At 46.1% G+C, this 26,869-nt stretch overlaps 1 protein-coding gene across 3 annotated transcripts in view; it reads left to right on the top strand.

The window, feature by feature from the left end:
- The first annotated feature begins 513 nt into the window (after nt 1–513).
- The window catches only part of LOC122548503 (leucine-rich repeat and fibronectin type-III domain-containing protein 2), a 186,523-nt gene continuing 160,167 nt past the window's right edge, over nt 514–26,869 (top strand). For all 3 annotated transcript variants that reach the window (XR_006311252.2, XM_043687243.2, XM_087983453.1), the window contains exon 1: nt 514–941. The gene's annotated coding sequence lies outside the window, so the exon portion shown is untranslated. The remainder of the gene's footprint in view (nt 942–26,869) is intronic.

Here is a 26,869-nt window from a genome sequence, read left to right as displayed (position 1 = left end):
ATGTAAGGTACAGAGATAAAGAGAGCGCTGCAGTGCTGCCTTTCTGCCTGTCTGTGGCTCCATTACCCTCTCTCCTCTGACTTGCTGCTGCCTGAAAGCTGGGGATTTGGATCAGGGGCTAGAGAGAGGGAGGCAGGGAGGGGAACTGTGTGCTTGTGTGCGCGCGTGTATGTGGGTGTGTGTCCGTCTCCCTCTCCCTCTCCCAATTCGTGTGGTCTGCCTTCTTTTGACTTGGAGAGTCCAAGTGTGTGTGTGAGAGAGAGAGAGGACTGACAGAGAGAGAGCCTCAGAGAGAGGTAGGAGACCTAGAGAGGAGGTGAGGACTGACAGGGGGGGGGGGGGGGGGAGAGAAAGGGCGTGCAGGAGACAGAGAGAGGAGGGGAAAGGGAGAGGGGGAAGACAGAGAGAGGGGAGGAGTGAATTTCGGGGGAGAGGCTGGGAGAAAGAGTGACAGAGGTGAAGAAGCAAGAGAGAGAGTGGGAGTGTGTATCGCTTTCCCTGGAATTTTGGGAGGGAGAGAGGGTGCTGTGAGAGAGAGTGCTGTGTGTGTGTGAGAGAGAGAGAGAGAGTGTGTGTCAGTGCTCTGCAGAGCTCAGCGTGGGGATGAGAGACTTCTTCAAAATCTTCCAGGTGCGGATTTGAGTGACTCCAGACCGTTTTAATAAAGAAACGAGGAGGAAGCTAGAGAGAGAGAGAGAGAGAGGAGGTGGGGAGGGTGAAACAGATTCAATCCTCGTACAAACTACCCCCAGGATATAAATGGAAGCTGAGTGAGATGGAGTTCCTGAGGAAGTGAGTGTGTTGTCTTCAGCGTGAGGAGAGTCTCTGAGAAAGAATGAAGCTTTCCGGAATTCCCGAGGACTGGACTTGATGGGATTTTGTGAACAGCAACTTGCCTTCGCCACTAACTGCCAGCCCAGGCTGCATGATCCTCTTTCAAGGTAAGGCTGGCCTCAGCATGGTTTTGTGTATGTGTGTGTGTGTGTGCCATAAGCCTGGAGTACCCCAGTGCTGGCCGGCACGGGGGCCGTGCAATCTCCCCATTTGCCGTTTCATCCCAACTCCGAAATTGGCAGAATTGCGAACGGGGCTGCTGCTTTGGAATTGGGGTGACACGTGCTGTTTAACGCGAGCGCTGGTTCCCGAAAAAATTCCTGCTTGACTTTTGCATCGCCCCGCCGTGCTGTGGAGACGGGACCAGCGGCTCTGCCTGTTCCCCCCCCTCCCAGGGGAGTGCTGGGGAGTAGGTGAACTGGGAGAGTGGGACAGTTCCTCGCTGCCTCTCTGAACTTTATAGCTCACGCCTCAAGTTCCAGGAGGGAAGATGCCTGTGTGTTGTCAGTTCAGTAGTTTGAGGACTCCACATTCTCACACAGTCACACACACACGGTCACTGTTCACTGAACCAAAGAACAGTAGGGACTGAGAAACACAGCCGGATCGAATCGCCTGTGTGTGTGTATATAGACAGGCTATTCATTCCACCTGGATCTTACTAGTGTTTTCTGCTCCACCACAACTCCTCACTTCATCCCCCTCCTCCCCACTTCATCCCCCTCCTCCCCACTTCATCCCCCTCCTCCCCACTTCATCCCCCTCCTCCCCACTTCATCCCCCTCCTCCCCACTTCATTCCCCTCCTCCCCACTTCATCCCCCTCCTCCCCACTTCATCCCCCTCCTCCCACTTCATTTCCCTCCTCCCCACTTCATTTCCCTCCTCCCCACTTCATCTCCCTCCTCCCCACTTCATCCCCCTCCTCCCCACTTCATCCCCCTCCTCCCCACTTCATCCCCCTCCTCCCCACTTCATTTCCCTCCTCCCCACTTCATTTCCCTCCTCCCCACTTCATCCCCCTCCTCCCCACTTCATTCCCCTCCTCCCCACTTCATCCCCCTCCTCCCCACTTCATCCCCCTCCTCCCACTTCATTTCCCTCCTCCCCACTTCATTTCCCTCCTCCCCACTTCATCTCCCTCCTCCCCACTTCATCCCCCTCCTCCCCACTTCATCCCCCTCCTCCCCACTTCATCCCCCTCCTCCCCACTTCATCCCCCTCCTCCCCACTTCATTTCCCTCCTCCCCACTTCATTTCCCTCCTCCCCACTTCATTTCCCTCCTCCCCACTTCATCCCCCTTCTCCCCACTTCATCCCCCTTCTCCCCACTTCATCCCCCTTCTCCCCACTTCATCCCCCTCCTCCCCACTTCATCCCCCTCCTCCCCACTTCATTTCCCTCCTCCCCACTTCATTTCCCTCCACCCCACTTCATTTCCCTCCTCCGCACTTCATCCCCCTTCTCCCCACTTCATCCCCCTCCTCCCCACTTCATTTCCCTCCTCCCCACTTCATCTCCCTCCTCCCCACTTCATCCCCCTTCTCCCCACTTCATCCCCCTCCTCCCCACTTCATTTCCCTCCTCCCCACTTCATTTCCCTCCTCCCCACTTCATTTCCCTCCTCCCCACTTCATCCCCCTCCTCCCCACTTCATCCCCCTCCTCCCCACTTCATCCCCCTCCTCCCCACTTTATGCCCCCTCCTCCCCACTTTATGCAATCCCATCCCCTGGTCTTTCACCCCTTCAGGTGCTATAATTTTCCAAAATGCATCTGCTTTATGCTCACCTCAACTACTCCTTGCTGTCTTAACCAGCTCCCCCAGTTCTTTTTTAAAACAAAACAGTTCTGCTAAATTCCTTCCTCATTCTTTTTTTTCCCTTACTGACTATCTTCCACTCCCTCACTCCCCTGTGCCTGAGACTCTGCCCTGTCAACTCCCCCAACCCCTATAACGTTGAAAACCTTCCACCTGGGCCACCTCACAACCTGTTCCTTTGTAAAAGAGTCCCAGCCTTCCAATCTTTCTTGATTGCTGTTATAACCTCTCTGACTTGATATTGTTCCAGTAAATCTCTTTTTTTTTCTTCTGAGCCCAGTGCTTTCTCCTGCGCCTCAAAGATTTACAAGGCTGATTGCCTATAATCAGACACAGTGAGGAAGCCGACCAATAAAACAAAAGCATATTGCTCTTGGCTTCACCGGCTGTTAACTGTTTCAGATCTGTTTTTTCCAACTGCACCTCTGCCTGTCACTCACATAAATTGAACTGGACTGCAAGGAATCTCAAGTAGCCTTGTCTTAAGCAGTCAGTTTTTCTATTCCATTCCAGGTAAGTCCAGAATGTATCACCCCTCCCTATTGCTCTTGCAAAGGTGGGAGCAATTGATGACATTTTGGCTATCCTTATTTTCCAGTCATAGAATGGAGCAGCCCTTCTGCCTCCCTCCAACTTTCTCACACAGAGGCCCTCACAAAGAGCTGCCTCATTCCTCTCTCACTGCAATGTTTCTGGCAGTTATTCCAGTTCAGTTTAATTTCATGCCAGACTCTGCAATGAACAGTTTGACTAGCCTGGTTTATTGCAGCTGGTGAGTTGACATGAGACACAATGCCCAGCAGAAAATGCTGCCTGTCACCGTGGTTCAGTGGGTGTATTGTCACACCTAAGTAGGGGTGTGACTGCTTAAAACATGATACATTGTGACCCCTTACTGACAAATCCACTGTCATGTGCACGCATGGCTGATGGTCCTATGATCAAACACCACCCTGCCCAACCCTTGCTGGGGCATTTTGCTGAGAATTAAATTCTCACAAAAATAGGAGCAGGAATAGGCCATTCAACCCTTCAAACCTGTTCATTAAGATCACTGCTGATGGAGTTGTATAGCAGGGAAACAGACCCTTTGGTCTGTGATTGTACTCACCTCCACCATTTCGTTTAGCAGCTCATTCCATACATGCCCCACCCTCTGTGTGAAAATGTTGCCTCCTAGGTCCCTTTTAAATCTTTCCCCTCTCACCCTAAACCCATGCCCTCTATTTTTGGACTCCCCCACCTTGGGCAAAAGTCTATGGCTGTTTACTCTATCCATGTTCCTCCTGACTTTACAAATGTCTTATCAGGTTTCAACCACTCAGCACCCTCTTCCAACTTTCACTCTATACCCTTTGATCCCCTTAGCCCTAAGAACTATACCTAACTCCTTCCTGTAAACACCTTTTCAGCTTTCACTGCAGAGAATTCCACAGACTCTGAAGGTGGAGACATTTCTCCTCATCTCAATCCTACCCAGTAACCTTACACCGCCACCCCTAGTTCTGGACTCCCTAGTCATGGGGAAAATCCTTCCCGCATTTATCCTGCCTTGTTCTTTTAGAATTTTATAGTCTTTAATGAGACCCCCCCACCCCCCCTCTCCTCACTCTCCTAAATTCAAATTCTCCCTTTATCAATTCACCCTGTGAAGCAGAAATTCAACGCATTCAGGTGGAAGAGGATTCAAAATGTCGGGGGGGGGGGATGTTATTTCAGAACTGTCTGCTGGGCATTTTTTAACATGATAGAGACTTGTGATCTTACAGCACAGTGGGAGGCCATTCAGCCTTCTGTGTCGGTGCCTGAGTTTGAAAGAGCTCTCAAATTTGTCCCACTCAAGAAGTAGCCCTGCCAATGAATATGTTGCAATTGAACCAGACTTCACCGGCATTTCAGGCAGTGCGTTCTACATCACCGTGACGTGCTAGCTAAATTAAACCCCCCTTCTGGCTCTTTTGCCTGTCTCTTCTATTCTCTGGTGACTGAAGCTTCTGCCAGTGCAGCTAGTCTCTCTGTTACTTCCTGCTGTGAAATCCTCATGATTTTTAACTCAGAAGGTGACGGCACCATATTACAGGTGTCTCCACAAACCGGAGGTGGCAGAGAGGGAGAGATAGAGGGGTCTCCTCCTACTGCATGCCTGCACTGGCAACCACAGTACTACAGTCACGTCAAGGTAGATAAGGGTGGCTGGGAAGGAGGGGCAGCGGGGGTACAGGCAGGTGCGTGGTTGTTTGCAGATTGCCTCTTGGGTTAGTCTGGTCATTTTCTTTTGTGTATTTGTTCACGGAGATGTGGGTATCACTGAGCACTTATGGCCACTCACTATTTGCCCTTGAGAAGGTGGTGGAGGTCTGTTTACCACTGGCTTTGGAGGGCAGCTTAGAGTCAGCCACCTTGCCATGGTTCTGGAGTCACGTTTTGGTCAGGCAAGGGTGAGGATCTCTTACACTAAAATAACACGGGCAAAGTGGGTGGGTGTTGAGACCAATCTGTGGGCTTTATAATTAGGTATGGGTGCACGCCATCCCTCAGCACCCCTGGATCGCACAAGTTGGAAAATCAAATCCTTTGCAGATTTTCGATCTTGGCCACTTATTGCCAGTGAAGAGACAATGCTGAAGGGGAAAAAGCAATGAGCTTGAGTTCAATAGGGGCCTCTCCCTAGGGCTGAGTGTGTGGTGCTGGGAAAACACAGCAGGTCAGGCAGCAGCTGAGGAGCAGGAGAGTTGACGTTTCGGGCTATGGACTGAGCAGTCTGCAGACTGTGACAATCCAAGTTCACCAGTGGGAATATGCATGAGGCAGCAAATGGTTTATCACTTATTCTTGATTTATTATTTACTTTGTTATTGTCACATGCACCAATTCCATGTATTTGTTACAAATACAATGAAAAGTGTAGTATATTGTTAAAACACAGGAAATAAGCCAAGGTATAGAAGGTAAAGTTAGAAAATAAGGAAATGAAGTTCAATGTTCACCTCGCAGCCCTTGTTATTAAGTGCATAGCCGTGAGCGTGGATCAGGGCTCTTCCACCCCAAAGCTGTGACCAATGCTATCACAAAGTTATCTGCCAGCCTCCAATCCCTCGGATGCACCACCGCAGACCTGCCATTCCTCGGCGTCATCTTAACTCCAATGGCATCACCGTTGCCATGACTCCACGATCTGGGCCGATCTGGACAGTGCACACCACCGCAGATGCTGGCGGGAGCTGTCCTGGGCCAAAACGGCCTCCATCCTCCACTTCCGCCCTCAGGGACCCAAACTCTCCTCTGACCCAATGGGTAACCTTGCCCGTCACAGGCAATCACACCACAGGAAGGAAAGTAAAATTAAAATGGAGAAAGAGAGGGAAAAAAAGGCAAGAAAGAAGAGAAAGTGTAAAGGAGGGATAGAGCAGGTGGGCCCTGGGCTCAGGCTCCTGAATGCTGCTTACTCCGCCACCGCCATCTTGAGAAAGAAAATGGCGTCGCAGTGGCTGCAGAAGGTAGCTCCTCCAACCTTTTCCCACCTCTACCCATCATTTGCCTGCCAGCCCCAGCTCCCCACACTCATAACTACCCTCCTCCAACCTTAACCCCTGTGCTTCTATCACCTCCCCAACCCCTCACCCCTGCCCTACCATCACTCACTGCAAACTCCCTCAGTGTAACCTAACCATCTCCTTCCCCTACTCACCTCCCTTCTCTCCTCCCGCAATCTCAGACATCTCCCTCACCTGGTCGTACAGAATGGCTGATTCAGGCACCTATTTTCTAAAGAATCCCTACAATGTGAAAGCAGGCCATTTGGCCCATCAGGTTCACACTGACCTTTCAAAGAGCATCCCTCCGAGACACACCATGTCTCTGTAATCTGCATTTCCCATGGCCAATCCACCTAGCCTGCCCATCCCAGGACACTGTAAGCAATTTAGCATGGCCAATCCACCAAACCTGCATATTTTTGGACTGTGGGAGTAAACTACAGCTCCCAGAGGTGAACCCACACAGCCATTGGGAGAACATGCAAACTCTATGAAGTTAGTCGCTGGAATCGAACCTGGGTCCCTGGTGATATGAGGCAACAGTGTTAACTAACCAATGAGCCACCATGCCACCTCTTTCATTTCAATGTTTCTATCACCACCATTCTGCCCCTCTCCACAAAGGGCAAAGAGGAGAAAACAGAGAGGCTTCATAACAAAATGGGACTAAAAGCACAAATTTGCAAAATAAAACATCAGTAGGACAGATTGCATTGTCCAGGCTTATATCCACTTGAGGGCAAAAAATTAAAGGGTGTGTTCAAAACGACAATTAGGGCTGATGTACTAGGTAGAGAGAAACTATTGCCTGTAACGGGAATAGAACAAGGGAGAATAAGCTCAAAGCTTGAGTAAGCCATTCAGGGTTGACATCAGGCACCATTTCTTTATACTAAAGGTGATGAAACTCTGGAACTTTCTCTTGCAAAAGGCTATTTCTATTTGAAAAAGCCAGCGTAAAGATTGGTCGAATTTTCGGAACGGCCAAATTACAGAAATGAGGCAAGTTGACGGAATTGAGGTCGAGATCAGCCAATTGAAAGGTGGAGTAGTGACAAGGGGCTGAATGGTCTACACCTGTTCCTATGGACATATTACATTAACCTCACTGCTAGTAATTCAATTCAACTCCTTTTACTTTTTAAAATAACTCACTTTCCTTGACAGTTTTGCCTTTGGGAACAGCACAAAATACTTACCTAATTTTGTTTTCTATTAGCAATCCAATAGGATTAATTTTGTATATTTAAATATTCATAACAGTTTCCAGGAGGAACCTTGAGAGAGGGGGAGGAAAAATGCATTGTCAGACAGTATTAGATCACCTACATTGTCACTGTGACATTTATATAGAATTTTACTGCATTTAATATTGAAAGGGAACAAGGGATCTTCCCAGAATAACTTGCTGTCTTAATCCTGTGTGTACCCCATCTTTACTCCTGCAGGAAAGATTCACATCAAATCCGAAATTGTGCCATTGGTTTATTTCTTTGAAGTTATTACATTTTTTTTCACCTGAGTATTGCTCTGAGATTGCTTACTTGCAATTTCATGAATTCTCTCTCTCTATATATATCGTCACAGCTTGGAACTTTCCAATTCTCAACCTGTGATTCTCCATCTCCCTGAGTTGGGTTGGTTTACCTCTGGGCTGGTGATGGACTTAAGCCAACAGCTTCCAATTGAACCTGGGCATTTTTACCTCCTTGGCTGCTTTTATGCCCCATCTCTCCCAGCTGCCTGCTCATACAGAGCTGCAGGAGGTGAGAGTTGCACAGCGACTCTCCCTCCATCAGATGGCCAGCACATGAGGGGCTGATTAGCCTCCATCTGTCCTAGAAGCATTCTGGGATCTGATTTGATGTTGGGAAGAGCAGGGTCAGGGAGATGGCAGGTTTCCAAACATGGGTATGGGAGAATATGGTGGCGAGGAGTGTGAGGGGAAATGGGGAGCCAGGACAGACCAGACCCTTCCAACATTACAAGTGTGATTTCACTGCTGAGTGTTCCATTGGCTGTCAAGTTTGCTTCAGGACTCATTGAAATAGCAAAAGCTCCTGCAGAACCCCAGTTTTGGGGCCTGAAGACACACCTCTGCTTCAGATCTGTCAGAGTGCGATTAAAACTCAACTTCTGCTTTTTCTCTTGGCTCCTTTTAAGTGAAGGGACAAGCACAGGAAAATGCCTCAGCCACCTAAACACAGGGCTATGGCAGGAGTCAGGGCAAATGCTGAGGCAGGTTTGCAGAGGCACTGACAACCATATGGCAATATTCATACTATTGAGTTGCGACGGAGGTGTGGGGGGTGTTAAATGTGGTCCTTCAAGCTCACTCTGCTTTATCTCACTGTGTTAGTGGCCTCTCGGTGTTTCTTGTTGCTTTGCGTCCACATTTCTGCCTGTCTCTCCATCTGTCTGTTTCTCTCTCTGTATTTGTGCCTGTCTCTTCCTGTTACCTCCATCTGCCTGCTTGCCTCTCTCTCTCTCTCTCTCTCTCGTTCTCACTCACACATCTCAATATAAATCATTTTTAGCCCATCATTGCATTAACACAATCCTTCCTGTATTAACAAAGTAACAAGTACCCCCTTGAAGATTTCAGTCGTGCATTTGAAATTGCTGACTATTCTCTGCAGCAAGAGTTAAACATTCCTTATCCGTACAAATCGATGAAAAGCGAGATGGATTCATTATTTCTGCTGTGTTGATGCTGAAGTCCTGTCCCTTTCCGAGCGACCCTCGTGTATTGGTGACTTTAAATTTTTATTCTGCTTGTTGGCTATCAATTTCCTGAAAAATGTCGATGGTACACACATTATTTTATGTGAATCGTTGAGAAATGTTTACTGCGTTGCAGGGGCTTTGCAACTGTGATTTCTGGTATTGGCAAGCATTTGTTTCGGCATCCCTGAGTCTTCTCTCCCTCACTTAAGCTACATTCATTGAGAAATTTGTTGATGCCACACCCATTATACAGGCGTATAAAACGTGACCGAAATATTCAACATGGCGAGTGACAACAACAGCCTGATTCTGAAGAAAGCATTAGCTTCTTTGTAGATTGAGGAGGACAGTGTCCACCCTGGAAGCCAACCTGAAACTGTGCTGTGCTGAATACTGCTCATGTTGGGTCTGCCAAATACAGGAAGACAGTCTACTGGAGGCATCCTCCATTGTCCTCAGACTGCCAATGAATTATATCTGACTGGAGAATGGAGGAGCTTTTAGCCTCCCTGACAACATCATTCACTCGCTCCCATTCCACCACCCCGACCCCCCAATCCCATTTACCTCGTGCCCACCCTCCCAAACAATATCTAGGTTCCGTGTCTTGAAATAATTAAGCACTCAGGACTTAAATATTATTCACATACTCTATTGTATGCAACCTATCTGAAGAATTTAAGAATTAATTTTCAGGTCATGTCCATTGCCTCAACCCACCTTCTTTATAAACCCCTGTAGCCTGAGACACTTCAATTCTCACTTCAGCCTTATTCCTGAGATCCATTATTCCCCCTGCAAATGACTCCTTCAGCATGTTTTTTTTTGTCAAAAGGAAACAATATCTAACCAATCTATTTTAATTCTTTGAGGAGGTAACACATACTGTGGATAAAGGGGAACTGATGGATGTGCTGCATTTAGATTTTCAGAAGGCATTTGATAGCGTGCAATATCAAAGGTTATTGTGGAAAACAATAGCTCATGTTGTGGGGAAGTGGCATATTGGCATGGATAGAAGATTGGCTGGCTAATAGGAAGTACAGACCAAACATGAATGGGTCTTAGTGAGACGTAACAATAGTGTTCCTCAGGGATCACTGGTGGGACCTCAATTGCTTACAATGTACATAAGTCACATAGAGATATATAGGAAAGTAAGTTGTGCAGATGAAATGAAGCTGAAAAAACAGAGAGCTTGGTAAAGCGAAAGATGCAGATGACACCACTGTGTTAGGATGGATATCTAACAATGATGAGTCAGAATATAAAAAGGAGATAGGGGGCTTGGTGGTGTGGTGCAATGAAAAGAATCTCTCTCTCAATGTTGGCACAACTAAGGAACTGATTATTGGCTTCAGAAAGAAAGGAGGAGGACACACCCCCAATTACATCTGGGGAGCAGAGGTTGAGAGGGTGAAGAGCGTCAAGTTCCTCAGATTGACGATAACCGATAACATATCCTGGTCTTCCCATGTACATGCGATGGTCAAGAAGGCACAGCAATGCCTCTTCTTCCTCAAGTAGCTCAGGAAATTCGGCACGTCCATAAGGATCTTTACCGACTTTTACAGATGCACCATAGAAAACATACTGTCCAGGTGCATAACGACCTGGAACGGCAACTGCTCTGCCCAAGATTGTAAGAAATTACAGAAGGTGGTGTGCACAGTCCAGACCATCACGGAAGCCAACCTCTCATCCATGGACTGCAGTCCCATGGCTTATTGCTGTGGGAAGGCTGCCAACATCAAAGACCCCTCCATCCCAGTAATGCTCTCCTAAAACTTCTTCCATCAGGCAGAAGATACAGAAGCTTGAACATGTGGACCATCAAGTTTAGGAACAGCTTCTCCCCAGCTGTTATTGGACTGCTGAATGGACTCTCTCACTTTAAATAGCGCTGATCTTGCTAATATTGATCTTGCCTAGCACATACCCTGTGTGATATAATCTGTATGCCCCTGTCTAAGTTTTCTTTCACCCTATGATCTTTATGTCCTTGCTTACTATGATCTGCCTGTTCTGCTCATAAACAAAGCATTTCACTGTACTTAGGTACATGTGACAATAAATCAATCAAATCACATCAATTAAATCAGATGTAGCAATGAAATATAATTGGGGGAAATATGAAATTGTCCATTTGCATGAATAATTTCCTTTTGTTAACAGTATTTTATAATGGTGGAATGTTGAAGAGCAAGTGGATCTGGGATTCCTTGTGTATGAACTATAAAGGGTTTGTACCCAGGTACAACAAGCAATTAAGAAAGCTAATGGAATATTATCAGTTGTCACAAGGAGAATTGAGTACAAAAGTAGGGATGTTATGATTCGATTATAAGGGTGCTAACAAGACCACATCTAGCATTCTGTGTACAGTAATGGTCAACTTACTTAAAGAATAATGTAAACTTTGGAGGATTTGCAAAGATGGTTTACCAAATTGATATCTGGAATTGAGGTGTGAGAGGGGGGTGGTGTGGTGGGGTTCATTTTGAGAAAAGTTTAAACACTCTAGGCTTGTATTTAAAGGAACAAAAACAGAAATTATGAAAAAGGGTCTCTGCACCTCGAAAGGTTAACTTTGCTTTCTGTCCACTGATACTGCCAGACCTGCTGAGTTTCTCCAGAAACGTTTGGTTTTGCTATTGTTTTCTTGGAACTGCCCTGACCTCTGCAGTGGATCTAAATGGAGCAAATGTGCCAACTTCATTTTGGGAAAATGCAAGGATCACAGGTCAGGTGTCAATCCATTCAGACTTGTTTCTCATGGAGTCCAGCAAAGATGTTTGCGAGATCTGGACCCAGCAAGACCTCCCATGAGAACCTCCATCTATTTGGACATACATGGTATAGTTAAAACTGAACTCATTTGTGTGAATTGCTGAGCTCATGAGTTTGGTGCATCCTGACTCACATCGTATTGACAGGTCCAGGTCACCATGATACAGTGTGACAGTGTAAGTGTCTATGTCTTCTTGCAGTGGGACATTGATGAATAAGGAAACAACGTCAAATGAGCACATCAGCACTGCATTGTTATGGATATGAAAGTCCTGTATGGCCATCAAAGGTGAAGGAATCCTCTGCTGTGCAATGGGTCAGAAAATTAAAAAAAAACTGAAAGCAGAAATTCAGAAGAAAGGTTACAGGACCTGAAACATGAATTCTGTTTTCTCTTCACAATCGCTCCAAAAAGTTCTGATTTTGTTTCACATTTCAAGTATCTGCAGTTCCTTATTTTAGTTTTCTAGTCCACGTCACTGAATGAAAATCCCAAGGGATCTTCTCTGTAGAGAGATGCTTCCTCTTATATGGGAATCTGGAACTGCAGGGGCTACCATTTTAAAAACTAGGCATAATCCATTTAAAACAGCTTAAGCAAAATTCCTCCTGCCAGAGGAAAGTCTTTGGAAGTCTCTTTCTTGAACGTTGGTGGAAGAAGAGTCCTTGAATATTTTCAAAGCAGAGGTTGATGGATTCTTTTTAAGTAAGGGTTGGCTTTTTATTGGGAGCAGATGGGATAGTGGGTTTGAAGTTCCAGGGAGAATAGCTGTGACCTTACTGACACAAAGAGTTGAACGGCCTATTCCTGGTTCAGATGCTTGTGTGAATCTCTTAACCTTTCTATTTCTCTCTCTGCTTTTGGTCACCTGTCAGTTTTGTGCCAAATCTGATCACCAGCCTACACAAGTGAATGTATCTACTAAAAATGGCAGGAGGCTATTTCGTATCTTGGGCCTCAGGCAAATAGATCATGATTGACCTTTGACCTAACCCTGGTTACCTGCCTTTGTCCCATATCTTCAAATACCTTTTGGCCTGAGATTCTCAGATTCCAAGTTTGCAAATGACAGAGCATCAGTTGCAGTGTGTGGAAAACAATTCCCAAACTTTTGCCGCCTTTTACACATATAGAATCCTACAGTGTGGAAGCAGACCATTTGGCCCATCAAGTTCACACCAACCCTCTAACCCTACGTTTTCCCATGGCCAAGCCACCTAACCTGCACATCTTTGGACTGTGGGAGTAAACCAGTGCACACCCACAGAGGGAGAAAATGCAAACTCCACGCAGTCAGTTGCCCGAAGGCAGAATCGAACCTGGATCCCTGGTGCTCTGAGGTGGCAGTACTAACCACTGAGCTGCCACTGCTGCCCCAGAGCAGGTTCCTATTTCACTCCAGGAAGACCTGACACTATGTAGTTTAGCCTATTTCCCTAATCCTATTCTCCCCATAAACAGCAAAATATAGGAACTGTGAAGCAACAAAATAAGGTAAGAAGAGCTGTCTATGTTTAAAATGTTGTTGTGGTCTATCATCTTGGTAGTCTATTCCTCTGGATATAGAGGTCAGCATTCCATTAACCTGCTAATGGCTCTGTTTACCTTTTTGTGATCTTTTGATGATCTTTATGTTTGGATTTTCAATTCTCTTTGAAGCCCGATTGTTTCAAGCATTTCATCATTCTAAGATGCACATCTTCTTGTTTCATTTTTGGTTCCCAGGTTGTGCCGCATGTGTGGTTCTGATTTTAATTCTGGTTACTGAAATCAGGATTGCCCCACCTTCCAACTCATTTATAATTGTCACACTAACAGTGCAGCGACCACCACATACTGACCTAAGCAATCAACACTCTGCTTGTCCTGACCTTTGCTCTTAGGCAATATATGTTCCCAAGTGGCCAAGGTCTAGAAAACTGCCTCTTGTATTTCTTAATTTAACAGACCATTGATGTTAATGCTTGCGGGGCTGAAACTAAAGTTAGCAGCAACTCTTAATTGCTACTAGCCAGTGTTATAACAGGAGAAATCACCCTGAATAATAAATATTTAAACGCTTGGATGACATTACTTTGTGATCAGCTTTTTTTAATATATATTATATATATATATAGTTTAATCTATTAATCAGCAATTTGCACAAAGCAAGCTTTAATGAGTCCAAACATAGCTTAGAAATCTGTCCTCAGACATGGCCCAGAAACCATGAACTGTCAGCAAACATCATGCAGAAAAAAAAAACACTCAGCTTTAAGTGCAGACTAATATTTGCTGCTGTTTCTTCATTTCTACTGCCTCTTAATGATGGACTCCTAACAATAGGCAAACTAATTTTTAAACAGTCAGAGCTAATAGTTGGAGAACAATTTAATTTCATAGCACAGCAACATCCGTCTCAAAGGAACTGTAAAGCAACGAAATATGGTAAGAAGAGCTGTCTATGTTTATGATATTGTTGGATCAGAGCCCTGTCTGCTTCAGTGGAGTCATAGAGTCATAGAGATATACAGCACAGAAACAGACCTTTTGGTCCAATTTATCCACGCTGACCAGATATCCCTAAAGTAATCTAGTCCTATATGCCAATATTTGGCCCATATCTCTCTGAATGCCTTATATTCATATACCCATCTAGATGCCTTTTAAATGTTGCAATTGTACTCAGCTCCACCACTTCCTCTGGCAGGTAATTCCAAACACGTACCACCCTCTGTGTGAGAAAGTTGCCCCTTAGGTCCCTTTTATAACTTTCCCCTCTCACCTTAAACCTAAAACCATCTGGTTTTGGATTCCCCTCTCTATGCCCCCCTCATGATTTTATAAACTTCTATAACGTCACCCCTCAGCCTCCGACACCCTAGAGAAAATAGCCCCAGCCTATTCAGCCTCTCCCTATAGCTCAAGCCCTCCAACCCTGGCAACGTCCTTGTAAATCTTTTCTAAAGCCATTCTAGTTTCACAACATCCTTCCTCTCGGAGGGAGATGGTTGTGGAATATCTGTTCATTTCAACCATTGTGTACTTAGAGTCCAATATCCTTTTCATCCATGCTTCCTTCATAGTTGAAATATTAGTCCTTTTTAGCCACGATTTTCTGAATTCAATGTACACATGCCTTTATTGGTCAGTGCATTGATTATATAAGTTGAGAGGTCATGTTGTAGCTGTGAAATACTATTGGAATACTGCATGCAATTCTGGTCTCCCTCCTATAGGAAGGATGTTGTGAAACTTGAAAGGGTGCAGAAATGATTTACAAGGATGTTGCCAGGATTGGAGGGTTTGAGCTCTCGGAGAGGCTGAATAGGCTGGGGCCGTTTTCCTTGGAACATCAGAGGCTGAGACCTGGCCTTATACATATTTATAAAATCACGGGAGGTCTGGTAAGGTGAATAGTCAAGGTCTTCCTCCCCAGGGTAAGTGACTCCAAAACTAGAGGGCATAGGTTTAAGCTGAGAGGAGAAAGACTCAAAAGGGACCTAAGGGGCAACATTTCCACACAGAAGGTGGTGAGTGTATGGAATGAGCGGCCAGAGGAACTGGTGGTGGCTGGTACATTCATAACATTTAAAAGGCATTTGGATGGGTAGATGAATAGGAAGGATATGGGCCTAATTCTGGCAAATGGGACGAGATTAATTTAAGATCCCTGGTCAGCACACGTTAGACTGAAGGGTCTGTTTTCTGCACTGTACAAATCAATGACTCTGTTAAAAGTTTGTGCGAAGATTTGTAGCTCGGGTGCTCGTTGTTGTGGTTCTGTTCGCCGAGCTGGAAGTTTTTGTTGCAAACGTTTCGTCCCCTGGCTAAGCGACATCATCAGTGCTTGGGAGCCTCCTGCGAAGCGCTTCTTTGATGTTTCCTCCGGTGTTTATAGTGGTCTGTCCCTGCCGCTTCCGGTTGTCAGTTTCAGCTGTCCGCTGTAGTGGTTGGTATATTGGGTCCAGGTCGATGTGTTTGTTGATGGAGTTTGTGGATGAATGCCATGCCTCTAGGAATTCCCTGGCTATTCTCTGTCTGGCTTGCGCTATGATAGTAGTGTTGTCCCAGTCGAATTCATGTTGCTTGTTGTCTGCGTGTGTGGCTACTAAGGATAGATGGTCGTGTCATTTCGTGGCTAGTTGATGTTGATGTATGCGGATTGTTAGCTGTCTTCCTGTTTGTCCTATATAGTGTTTAGTGCAGTCCTTGCATGGTATTTTGTACACTACATTAGTTTTGCTCATGTTGGGTATCGGGTCCTTCGTTCTGGTGAGTTGTTACTTCAGCATCCGAAAGGTAAAGTCCTCATAGCCCCATTCTGTCATTAGAAATGAGATCATTGTTGTGGTTTAACCTGAGTATCACCATGCCTTAGGTGAGGGGAGAGGTTGAGAAGGAGAGTAGTTCATGGTAACCACAGCCAGTGCAGGAATTGAACCTGTGCTATTGGCATCCAGACAAGTCAACTAACATTCTCAGCGTCTGACCCATTTTGGCAATTGCACCTTCACAATTAATCAATCGATATTTACACAAATCTATCCCAAGTACCTTACAGCCAGACCAGAGTATTTTCTCCGTGATATTGTTTATATCTCTGTAGCTGGCAGTTTGATTACTTGACTGTGCCTTGTAGAGAGGCAAGGGAAGGAGGGCATTTTTAGTAATGTTCTGTCTGGAAGACAAACAAGGAACACCAGTTGTGGTATTGCAAACTATATATTCAGGCAAAGGTGAGGTATATCAGGGATTTTACGATGTGGGGGCTGGTTCACCACCGCTGTATTTATGTTGCTGTATTATGCATTATTAATTCAAAACATTTTCAAAGCTGCTCATTTGCAAAAAAAAAGGACTTCAGGTCACGGCATGGTCTTGGGCTGTCATCAAGTCTTCAAGCTAGAATCCATTTTGTTCTGCAGTACAGAAGGAAGTTGGTTCATTCATTGCCAGCTATTCCTGGCCTTCAGATATTTGGACAATAATTTCTCATTTCAGATGATCCTGCCAGACCCTGTTTTTACAAAACCATAAGAAATCGGAGTAGGCCCTTCAGCCCTTCTAGCTCATTCAATGGGATCATGTCTAATCTTCAACTTCAGCACCTTTCTCCTTCATTATCCCTATATCCTTGACATTTTCAATCTTAGAAATCTATCAATCTCCGTCGTGAACTACTGAGCGACTGATTGCCCACAGGCCTCAAAGCATCTCACGCATTAACAAATGTGCTGTGAATAGAAATGTCTCAGTCCCCATTCTCCAAGTGTTTGGGTCTAATTGATGGCAGTGAACTCTGAACTGGAGAATAAGGCTTATTCATATCCAGCAAGCAGAACTGTTCTCAATGTTAAAAAGTAAACTTCTCCAGTGCTTCTGTGCTGAATTTATCCTGAACCTAGTTCCGATTATTCTCTCTGCATCATCCTTTGCGTGTACCGCATTCTGTGTCTACTCTGGGATGGTTGCGTCTGTGTGTGCTCTCGAGCAATATGTCCTAATCCTGTCGCTCTGCTTTCACTTGGCTTCTTCTCTTGGGAACGCTTCCTTTGAAACTTGTCACAGAAACATAGAAAATAGGTAGTAGAGTAGTTCCTTCAGCCCTTGAAGCCTGCTCCACCATTCAGTATGATCATGACTGATCGTCCAACTCAGCCCCCTGTTCCCACTTCCTCAGCACATCTTTTGATTCCTTCAGCTCAAATGATACCTAACTCCTCCTTGAAAACATTGGTCTCAATTAGCCGGGAATTCCACAGCCCCACTACTCTCTGCATATAAGAATTTCTCCTCATTTCAGTCCTAAATGGTCTACCCCTTATCATGAGACTGTGGCCCATTATTATGGGAATATCCTCTTGCATTTACCCTTTCTAGTCCTGTTAGAATTTATAGGTTTCTATGAGATGAACCTCTCTTTCTTTTAATATATGAATTAATCTATCACTGTTCATACCTAATTTGCCATCCCAGGAACCGTAACATTCCTTTCATCGCCTGAACATCCTTCCTCAGATAAGGAAACCAAAACTGTAGCCAATACTCCAGGTATAGCCTCACCAAGGCTGTGAGCAAGACATCCCTGCTCCTGTACTCTTGTGATGAAGGCCAAATTACCATTTGCCTCCCTTGTTGAGTGTCACTATACTCGATTGTCAAAATATTCTTCAAACTCTTTTTCCTCATTCATTCAGTTCCTCCACTACTTTTGCCTGCCACATGGTTATCTTGTTTTGACAATCTGATCTCGGGGTGTGGGTGTTGCTGATGGGCATGGCTTATTGCCCATCCTTTGTTGCCACAGGGAAGGTGGTGGTCAGCCATTGCAGTCCATAGTATCAGACTCTTCAAGAGGGGAGATCCAGGACTGTGACAATGGAGAAACACTGGATGTGTGACTAAGTCTTTAACACAGGGGTAGGAAGGATCATGTACACAGAGGCGTTTCCAGCAACTCATATCCTTGTCTTTCTAGATAGTTGTGCTCACTGTTTTGGAGCCGGTGTCAAGCCTTATTTGTGCACTCATCCCGCCTTGAGGTAGAAGCTGGATATTACTCTGCTTTGGCGGTGTGGTTGCTGGAAAATGGGAAATGCTCCAATAGACTGTTACAGCATCATGTCTAGTTCTCTGGATATTTAATTTGAGGAAGAGAATTCTGAGACGCCCAACCTTTAGTCACAAATTTGCCATTTTAATCTCACCATCAACATCATTGCATTCAACAACCAAGCAAGATGAGCGAGGCCTGTGTTCACTTTGTGTGAGCCAGAGATTTGAAGGTGAGGAGGAATTCACTGCAAACTGTCTGCTTTGGTCCTATTTGAACTGCAAACAGCAACAAACTGAGCTCACAACTGAAACTGCGATGGAGGCTCCCACCGTCACTGTACAAAGAGCTGGTGTGAGGGGAGGATAGTTATTCAATATGAATACTGTGTGTAAATTTGATCCCAGTCCCAGGGGGACATTTAGAGCTGGAGAAAGGTTTGCCCCAGAGAGTGGTGAGTCTGTGGGGTTCCCAGATGATCAGCAACGACCATATTGACGGATGAAACAGGTTTGAAGGGCCAAATGTCAAGATTAGAGTGGTGCTGGAAAAGCACAGCAGGTCAGGCAGCATCCGAGGAGCAGGACATTTGACATTTCACGCAAAAGCCCTTCATCAGGAATTCCTGATGAAGGGCTTTTGACTGAAACGTTGATTTTTCCTGCTCCTCGGATGCTGCCTGACCTGCTGTGTTTTTCCAGCACCACTCTAATCTTGACTCTGATCTCCAGCATCTGCAGTCCTCACTTTCGCCCAGTTGAAGGGCCAAATAGTCTACTCTTGCTCCTGTCTTCTATGTTTCTATGTTATACCAATGACTCATCAGAGTGGACTAACAGGAATTTCCACTCTGACTGGGACTTGCGGCCTTGTCATTATGTGCAACCATGAAAAGTAAAATGCAAGAGACCAAACGTTTATTGTTAGCATGGTTTTGCTGGTATTGGTCTGTCTTGGCTAATTCATTAAAGCAAAGACATTGTCAAGTGGTCAGGGTTGTTGCTGGGGAGTTGATATCCCAAAGGATTTATTCAGACTGGCATGGAGGTGGGGTTTGGAGTAACCTGCACATAGTTTGTAATAACATGAAGGGCAGAACAACCTGAGTTAATCACTGCCTCTCTGATGTTGACTCCCACTTGCTTTCTGTTGTTAAGTTCAATCGGATCCTGCATTGAGTTTCTTCAGCACTGGCTGTTAGGACAAAATGAGAACGATGTTGACAAAATAATCAGAATGGGGCGGCTAATCAGATTTATCTGTGATTTTCTTCCATATGTGTGTGAGGGATCTCTGTGTTGGAAATCGGAACATTTCAATTATTCAAGCAACTGTTGTAGGAATCAGACACTTCAAGATTAGATTTGGGAAACGGGTTAGCCACGGAAAAAGGCTGCTTCTCATTCTGTTCTCAGAACAGCAGCTGCCCAGCTTACATTAAATATTCCCTACTGCACCCAATTTTCCACTTGGAGTGTGATTGCAATTTAGGTTGGGGGAGTGGGGGGAGGGGGGGAGGAATTCCACTGACTTAGAAAGGTAACGATAACAAGTTGCATCTATATTTCGGCCTTAAAATGCTAAAAGTTCCCAAGGAGTTTTGTAGGGATACTGTCAAAAACTTTTGACACTGAGCCACGGTTGAGACAGAGACTGGCCAAAGGGGTTGGCGACAAAGAAGCATTTTGTTTTGTCTACTCAAGAAATGTGGGAGTCATTGGCAAGACCAGCACCTATTGGCCGTCTCCAGCACGCAACAGAAATGGGGTGTGGGGGGAATGTATGTATAAATGTGACTCTGTGTGAGATAAGCCTTGGAAGCAGAGATTTTGGGTGGATTCTCAGTTATGAAGGATGAGAACACAAGAGTTGAATTTATATATCTCCTTGCATTATACTGAAAGTATTTTGAAAGCTTAATCACTGTCTGCAGACACACGGTGATTAATTTAATGACAACAAGCTCCAACAATTTAACAACGACAATCTTTTTGGTAATGTTTGAACGATGAATACTGGCCAGGAAATATGAAATAACTCCACAATTCAACTTTGATCTTTCACCTTAGGATCTCTATGTGAGCCCAAGAAGGTGGAAGGGCTTTGGTTTAATGTCTGAAAGACATCCAATCTGGTTGTGCAACACTGCAGAGTAGCCCGAGATTTTTGTGTTCAGGTTTAGGGAGAGAATTGAACCAACAATCTTCTGACTCAGAGGTGAAACCAATGGCAAAGACAATGGACAAACAGGGAGGCTGGAAGAACACAGCAAGCCAGGACTGAAGAAGGGTTAATAGCAGAAATGTTGACTACTCCACCTCCTGATGCTGCCTGGCTTGCTGTGTTCTTCCAGCTTCCTGTTTGTCTACTTTGGATTCCAGCACCTGCAGTTTATTTTTATCCCTGGCACAGATAATGGACTGGCTCAGGGGTGCAGTGGAATGATCAAGGTGAGAGACAGCGTAAGTTGGGAAGTGAGTTTCAACAGATGATAAGGTGGGGAAGAGAGGGAGGGAGTCGGATGATGATAAAGGTTTGAATGTCATGTTCCTGGTTGTGGTTCAAAGCTCAGGGTCAACAATGAAGCAGATAATTTGCAAGGGCTCTGGACTCACCTCGACCTATTGTCAGGGAGAGGGATGGAGTCCGTGCTGAGGGAATGGAGATTGTGGAGGGTTGGTGAAGAGAGCTGAAAATGTGTTGCTGGAAAAGCGCAGCAGGTCAGGCAGCATCCAGGGAACAGGAGAATCGACGTTTCGGGCATAAGCCCTTCTTCAGGAATGAGGAAAGTTTGTCCAGCAGGCTAAGATAAAAGGTAGGGAGGAGGGACTTGGGGGAGGGGCGTCGGAAATGTGATAGGTAGAAAGAGGTCAAGGTGAGGGTGATAGGTCAGACTGGGGTGGGGGCGGAGAGGTCGGGAAGAAGATTGCAGGTTAGGAAGGCGGTGCTGAATTCGATGGATTTGACTGAGACAAGGTGGAGGGAGGGGAAATGAGGAAACTGGTGAAATCCAAATTCATCCCTTGTGGTTGGAGGGTTCCTAGGCGGAAGATGAGGCGCTCTTCCTCCAACTGTCGTTTTGTTGTGGTCTGGCGATGGAGGAGTCCAAAGACCTGCATATCCTTGGTGGAGTGGGAGGGGGAATTGAAATGTTGAGCCACAGGGTGGTTGGGTTGGTTGGTCCGGGTGTCCCAGAGGTGTTCTCTGAAACGCTCCGCAAGTAGCCGGCCTGTCTCCCCAATATAGAGGAGGCCACATCGGGTGCAGAGGATGCAATAGATGATGTGTGTGGAGGTGCAGGTGAATCTGTGGCGGATATGGAAGTTTCCTTTGGGGCCTTGGAGGGAGGTGAGGGGGGAGGTGTGGGCGCAAGTCTTGCACCTCCTGCGGTTGCAGGGGAAGGTGCTGGGAGTGGAGGTTGGGTTGGTGGGGGGTGTGGATCTGACGAGGGAGTCACGGAGGGAGTGGTCTTTACGGAATGCAGATAGGGGAGGGGAGGGAAATATATCCTTGGTGGTGGGGTCCGTTTGGAGGTGGCGGAAATGACGGCGGATGATGCGCTGTACATGGAGATTGGTGGGGTGGTAGGTGAGGACCAGTGGGGTTCTGTCCTGGTGGCGGTTGGAGGGGCGGGGTTCAAGGGAGGAGGAGTGGGAAGTGGAAGAGATGCGGTGGAGGGCATCGTCGACCACGTCGGGGGGGAAATTGCGGTCCTTGAAGAAGGAGGCCATCTGGGTTGTGCGTTTTTGGAACTGCTTCTCCTGGGAGCAGATGCGGCGGAGTCGAAGGAATTGGGAGAATGGGATGGCGTTTTTACAGGGGGCAGGATGGGAGGAGGTGTAGTCCAGGTAGCTGTGGGAGTCGGTTGGTGAAGAGAGCAGACCAAAGAAATATATGCTCATCCAGCACTGAACGTTAAGCAGTCTGATCATTCTGAAGGAGGTGAAGAATAGCTGTATACCTTCTGTGCAGAACCTGATGTGCAACACAGGAGAAGGCAGTTCGATCCATCGTGTTTGTGCTCGCTCTGTAAACACTATTCAACCAGCTCTAATGCAAACACTAAGCCCCTGGAGATGACAATACAGTGCACAAGGGGCCTCGATCTTTCTGTTCATTAATGGGACTGGCTGCAGAAAAGATTTACAAGGACGTTGCCAGGGTTAGAGGGTTTGAGCTTTAGGGAGAGGCTGAATAGGCTGTGGCTACTTTCCCTAAACTGTCGGAGGCTGAGGGGCGACCTTATAGAGGTTTACAAGATGATTAGGGGGTTAGATAGGGTTGACAGTGTGAACCTTTTCCCGCGTATGGAGTCGGGTATTACAAGGGGGCATAGCTTTAAATTAAGTGGGGGTAGATATAGGACTGAAGTTAGGGGTAGGTTCTTCACTCAGCGAGTCGTAAGTTCATGGAATGCCCTGCCAGTAGCAGTGGTGGACTCTCCCTCTTTATGGGCATTTAAGCGGGCATTGGATAGGTATATGGAGGATAGTGGGTTAGTATAGGTTAGGTGGGCTTGGATCGGCGCAACATCGAGGGCCAAAGGGCCTGTACTGCGCTGTATTCTTCTATGTTCTATGTTCTATGTTCTATAAAATCATGAGGGGCATGGATAGGGGAGTCCAAGTCCAGAGGACATTGGTTTGAGGTGAAAGTGAAAAGATTTAAAGGGGACCTAAGGGGCAACCTTTTCACGCAGAGGGTGGTATGTCTATGGACTATAGGGAGAGGCTGAACAGCTTGGAGTGTCAGAGGCTGAGGCTTATGAAGGCTTACAAAGTCATAAGGGGCATGGATAGGGTGAATAGCCAAGGTTTTTTTCCCAGGTTAGGGAGTCCGAAACTAGAGGGTGAGAGGGGAAAGATTTAAAAGGGACCCAAGGGGCAACCTTTTCACACAGAGGGTGGTGCTTGTATGGAACGAGCTGCCAGAGGAAGTGGTGGAGGCTGGTACAATTACAACATTTAAAAGGCATCTGGATGGATATATGAATAGGAAGGGTTTAGAGGGATATGGGCCAAATGTAAGCAAATGGGACTCGATTAATTTCGGATATCTGGTCGGCATGGACGAGTTGGCCCGAAGGGTCTGTTTCCGTGCTGTACATCTCTATGACTGGCACCTGCAAGAGTGGAAAATGTACTTCCACTGTCCCTGGGAGCAGTTATCTGGCAAAACTTTGCAATAGAACTAAAGGGATCAGGCAAAATTAGATCAACCTTCTGTTTCTGAAACTAGCTCAGAAGCACTTCCCACCTTCCCAGAATTAGACTGTCAGCACATAATCCGGATCAGACAAGAATAGGCTAATGCTGATACTCACCTTGCTGTTGAAACAGGCCTGTTAATGCTGTAGAATTGGAGCAATTAGTCAGCATCTTGCTGTCAATTAGCACACACTCTGAGGCTGTGGGGCATTCGGAGTCCTGTTGAAAGGAACTATGTTCCCATTACCCTAACAGACAGCAAATTCCAGATCATAGCAATCAGCCTTTCAAGCTGGCAAGGCAAGTTTTTAAGTCCACTGACGCGGCAAATGGGATCCATATCTTCACGCAAAGAGGTGGTTGGTTCATGGCCATGAAAGTTGCTCTCACCTTTGTAAAATTCCAGTGCTTTTGTCTATTTCTGGGAATTTTGGAAAGAATATTAAGGCCTTTGAAAGGGTGCAGAGGGGATTTACTGGAAGAATACCAGGGATTGGCACCTGATGAAGGAGCAGCGCTCCGAAAGCTAATGCTTCCAATTAAACCTTTTGGACTATAACCTGGTGTTGTGTGATTTTTAACCCACCCCAGTCCAACACCGGCATCTCCAAATCATGACCAGGGATTGGATACTTTAACTGTGAGGCCCCACTATCAGCAATCTTTGACAATTACAATTCGCTCCACAGGAATACAAAGAAACAGGTAAAGGCACCAGATACCACAAAGGCTATGGGCCCTGACAACATTCTGACAATAGTACTGAAGACGTGTGCCCCAGACTCAGCCACACACTAAGCTAAGCTGCTCTAAAGAATATGGTCATGGGGTCATAGAGTCTGCAGCACAGAAACAGACCCTTCGCTCCAAGTCATTTGAGCTGACCAGACACCTCAATGTCATCTAGTCTTATTTGCCAGCATTTAGCCCTTATCCCTCTGAACCTTTCCTGTTCATATACCCATCCAGATGCCTATTAAATGTTATATTTGTACCCACCTCCACTATTCCTCTGGCACTTGTTCTGCACACATCGCCCTCTGCATGAAAATATTAACCTTTAGGTCCTCAAATCTTTCCCCTCTCACCTTAAACCTATGCCCTATAGATATGGACTTCCCGAACCCAGGAAAAAAGACCTTTGCTATTCATCCCATCCATGCCCCTCATGATTTTATAAACCTCCATTAGGTCACCCCTCAGCCTCTGATGTTCCAGGGAAAATAGTACCACCCTATTCAGCCTCTCTTTGGGTGGCACGGTGGCTCAGTGGTTAGCACTGCTGCCTCACAGCACCAAGGTTCCAGGTTTGATTCCAGCCTTGGGTGACTCTCTGTGTGGAGTTTGCACATTCTCCCCGTGTCTGCGTGGGTTTTCTCCGGGTGCTCCGGTTTTCTCCCATAGTCCAAAGATGTGCAGGGCAGGTGAATTGGCCATGCTAAGTTGTCCGTAGTGTGTTGGGTGCTTTAATCAGAGGGGAAATGGGTCTGGATGGGTTGCTCTTCAGAGGGTCTGTGTGGACTGGTTGGGCCGTAGGGCCTGTTTCCACACTGTAGGGAATCTAATCTAATAGCGCAAAACCTCCTGTCCCAGCAACATCCTTGCAAATCATTCTTATACCTTCTCATCTTTAACAACATCTTTCCTATAGCAGGGCAAGCGGAACTGTATTCTAATATTCTAAAATATTCTAAAAGTAGCCTCACCAATCTCCTCTATAGCCGCAACTGGAAGTCTTAACTCCTTTACTCCATGCACTGACCAATAATGGCAAGAGCGCCAAATGCTTTCTTCACCATCCTGTCTACCCTGTACTTCCACTTTCAAGGAACTATGCACCTGCACCCCGCGGTCTCTGTTTGTCAGCACTCCCCAGGATCCTGCCAGTAAGTGTATAAGTCCGACCCTGGTTCGCCTTGTCAAAATACAACACCTCACATTCATCTAAACTAAACCCCATCTGTCACTTCTCAGCCCACAAACATCTATGGGACAATATAGAAAATTGCTCACTCATATTCTATCTAAAATAGACACAATAGGAGGATGTTATTAAACTGGAAAGGACGCAAAACAATATTTACGAGGATGTTACTGAGACTGAAGGATACGAGCTATAATGAAAGGTGGGATAGGCTAGAACATTTATCCCTGGAGTGTAGAATGCTGAGGGGTGACTTTATCAAGGTTTATTGAACCATGAGGAGCATGGATAAGGTGAATAGCCAAGGTTTTTTGCCCAGGGTAGGGGAGTCCAAACTAGACAGCACTAAAGCGCGAGGCGAATGTTTTAAAAGCGGCCTGAGGGCAAGGTTTTTCACTCAGAGGATGGGGTGTATATGGAACGAGCTGCCAGAGGAAGTTGTAGAAGCAGGTACAGTTATAGCATTTAAAAACCATTTGGACAGCTACATGAATGGGAAAGGTTTAGAGGGATATGGGCCAAACACAGGCAAATGGGACTGGTTCAGTTTAGGAATCCTGATCGGCAGGGACGAATTGGGCGGAAGGGTCTGTTTCCTCGCTGTATGGTTCAATGACTCTGAAAAGCAATCTGGCCAAAAGATGTCCTATCACTTCACTCTGATTCAGCAGAAAAGTTATGGAAGGAGTCATCGACACTCCCATTGCACAATGTCCAGATACTGAAGTAATCCACTTTTACAAAAGCATAACCCACTTGCTGATGCTACCTCTGGGTTTTGCCTGGGCTTTCAGCTTCAATGTAGCCTTGATGCAAACAGAAAGAAATGGGTTAAACTCCAGAGGTCAGGCAAGAGTGACTACCTTTAAAGGTCAAGGCAACATTTGACTGAATATGGCAGAATGGCTGGTGGGCAAAATTGAATTCAGTTGACATTAGACGGAAAACCTTCCACTGACTGGAGTCATACCTGGCATGAAGGAAGATGGTTGTGGTTGTTGGAGGTCAGTCATCTCAGCCCCTGTTCATCTGGGGAGGAGTTCCTCAGGGTAGTGCCCAATCATCTTCAACTGTTTCATCGATGATCCTCTCTGCATCATAAGGTCAGAAGTAGTTTGATTCGTTTAGATTCCCTACCAGTCCACACCGACCCTCCAAAGAGTAACCCACGCAGACCCATTTCTCTCTGACTAATGCACCTAGCACTATGGGCAATTTAGCACGGCCAATTCACCTAACCTGCACATCTTTGGAATGTGGGAGGAAATCGGAGCACCCGGAGGAAACCTACACAGACACAGAGAGAATGTGCAAACGTCACACAGATAGGCACCCGAGGCTGGAATTGAACCTGGGATCCTACCGGTGCTGTGTGCTAACCACTGAGCCACCATGCCACCCTTTGTTATTTTTGTTAATGATTGTGAATGAAACTAAACATTGCACAATGTCCAGATACTGAAGTAATCCATGTCCATAGACCTAGACAACATAC

Source organism: Chiloscyllium plagiosum, unplaced genomic scaffold (assembly GCF_037043375.1).
Source record: "Chiloscyllium plagiosum isolate Xiang-an unplaced genomic scaffold, Cpla_swu_hap1 HiC_scaffold_3, whole genome shotgun sequence".
In the NCBI taxonomy this organism is placed as follows: Eukaryota; Metazoa; Chordata; class Chondrichthyes; order Orectolobiformes; family Hemiscylliidae; genus Chiloscyllium; species Chiloscyllium plagiosum.
The sequence above is the reverse complement of the archived record's forward strand: the minus strand, read 5'-3'. Positions and strand labels throughout refer to the sequence as shown.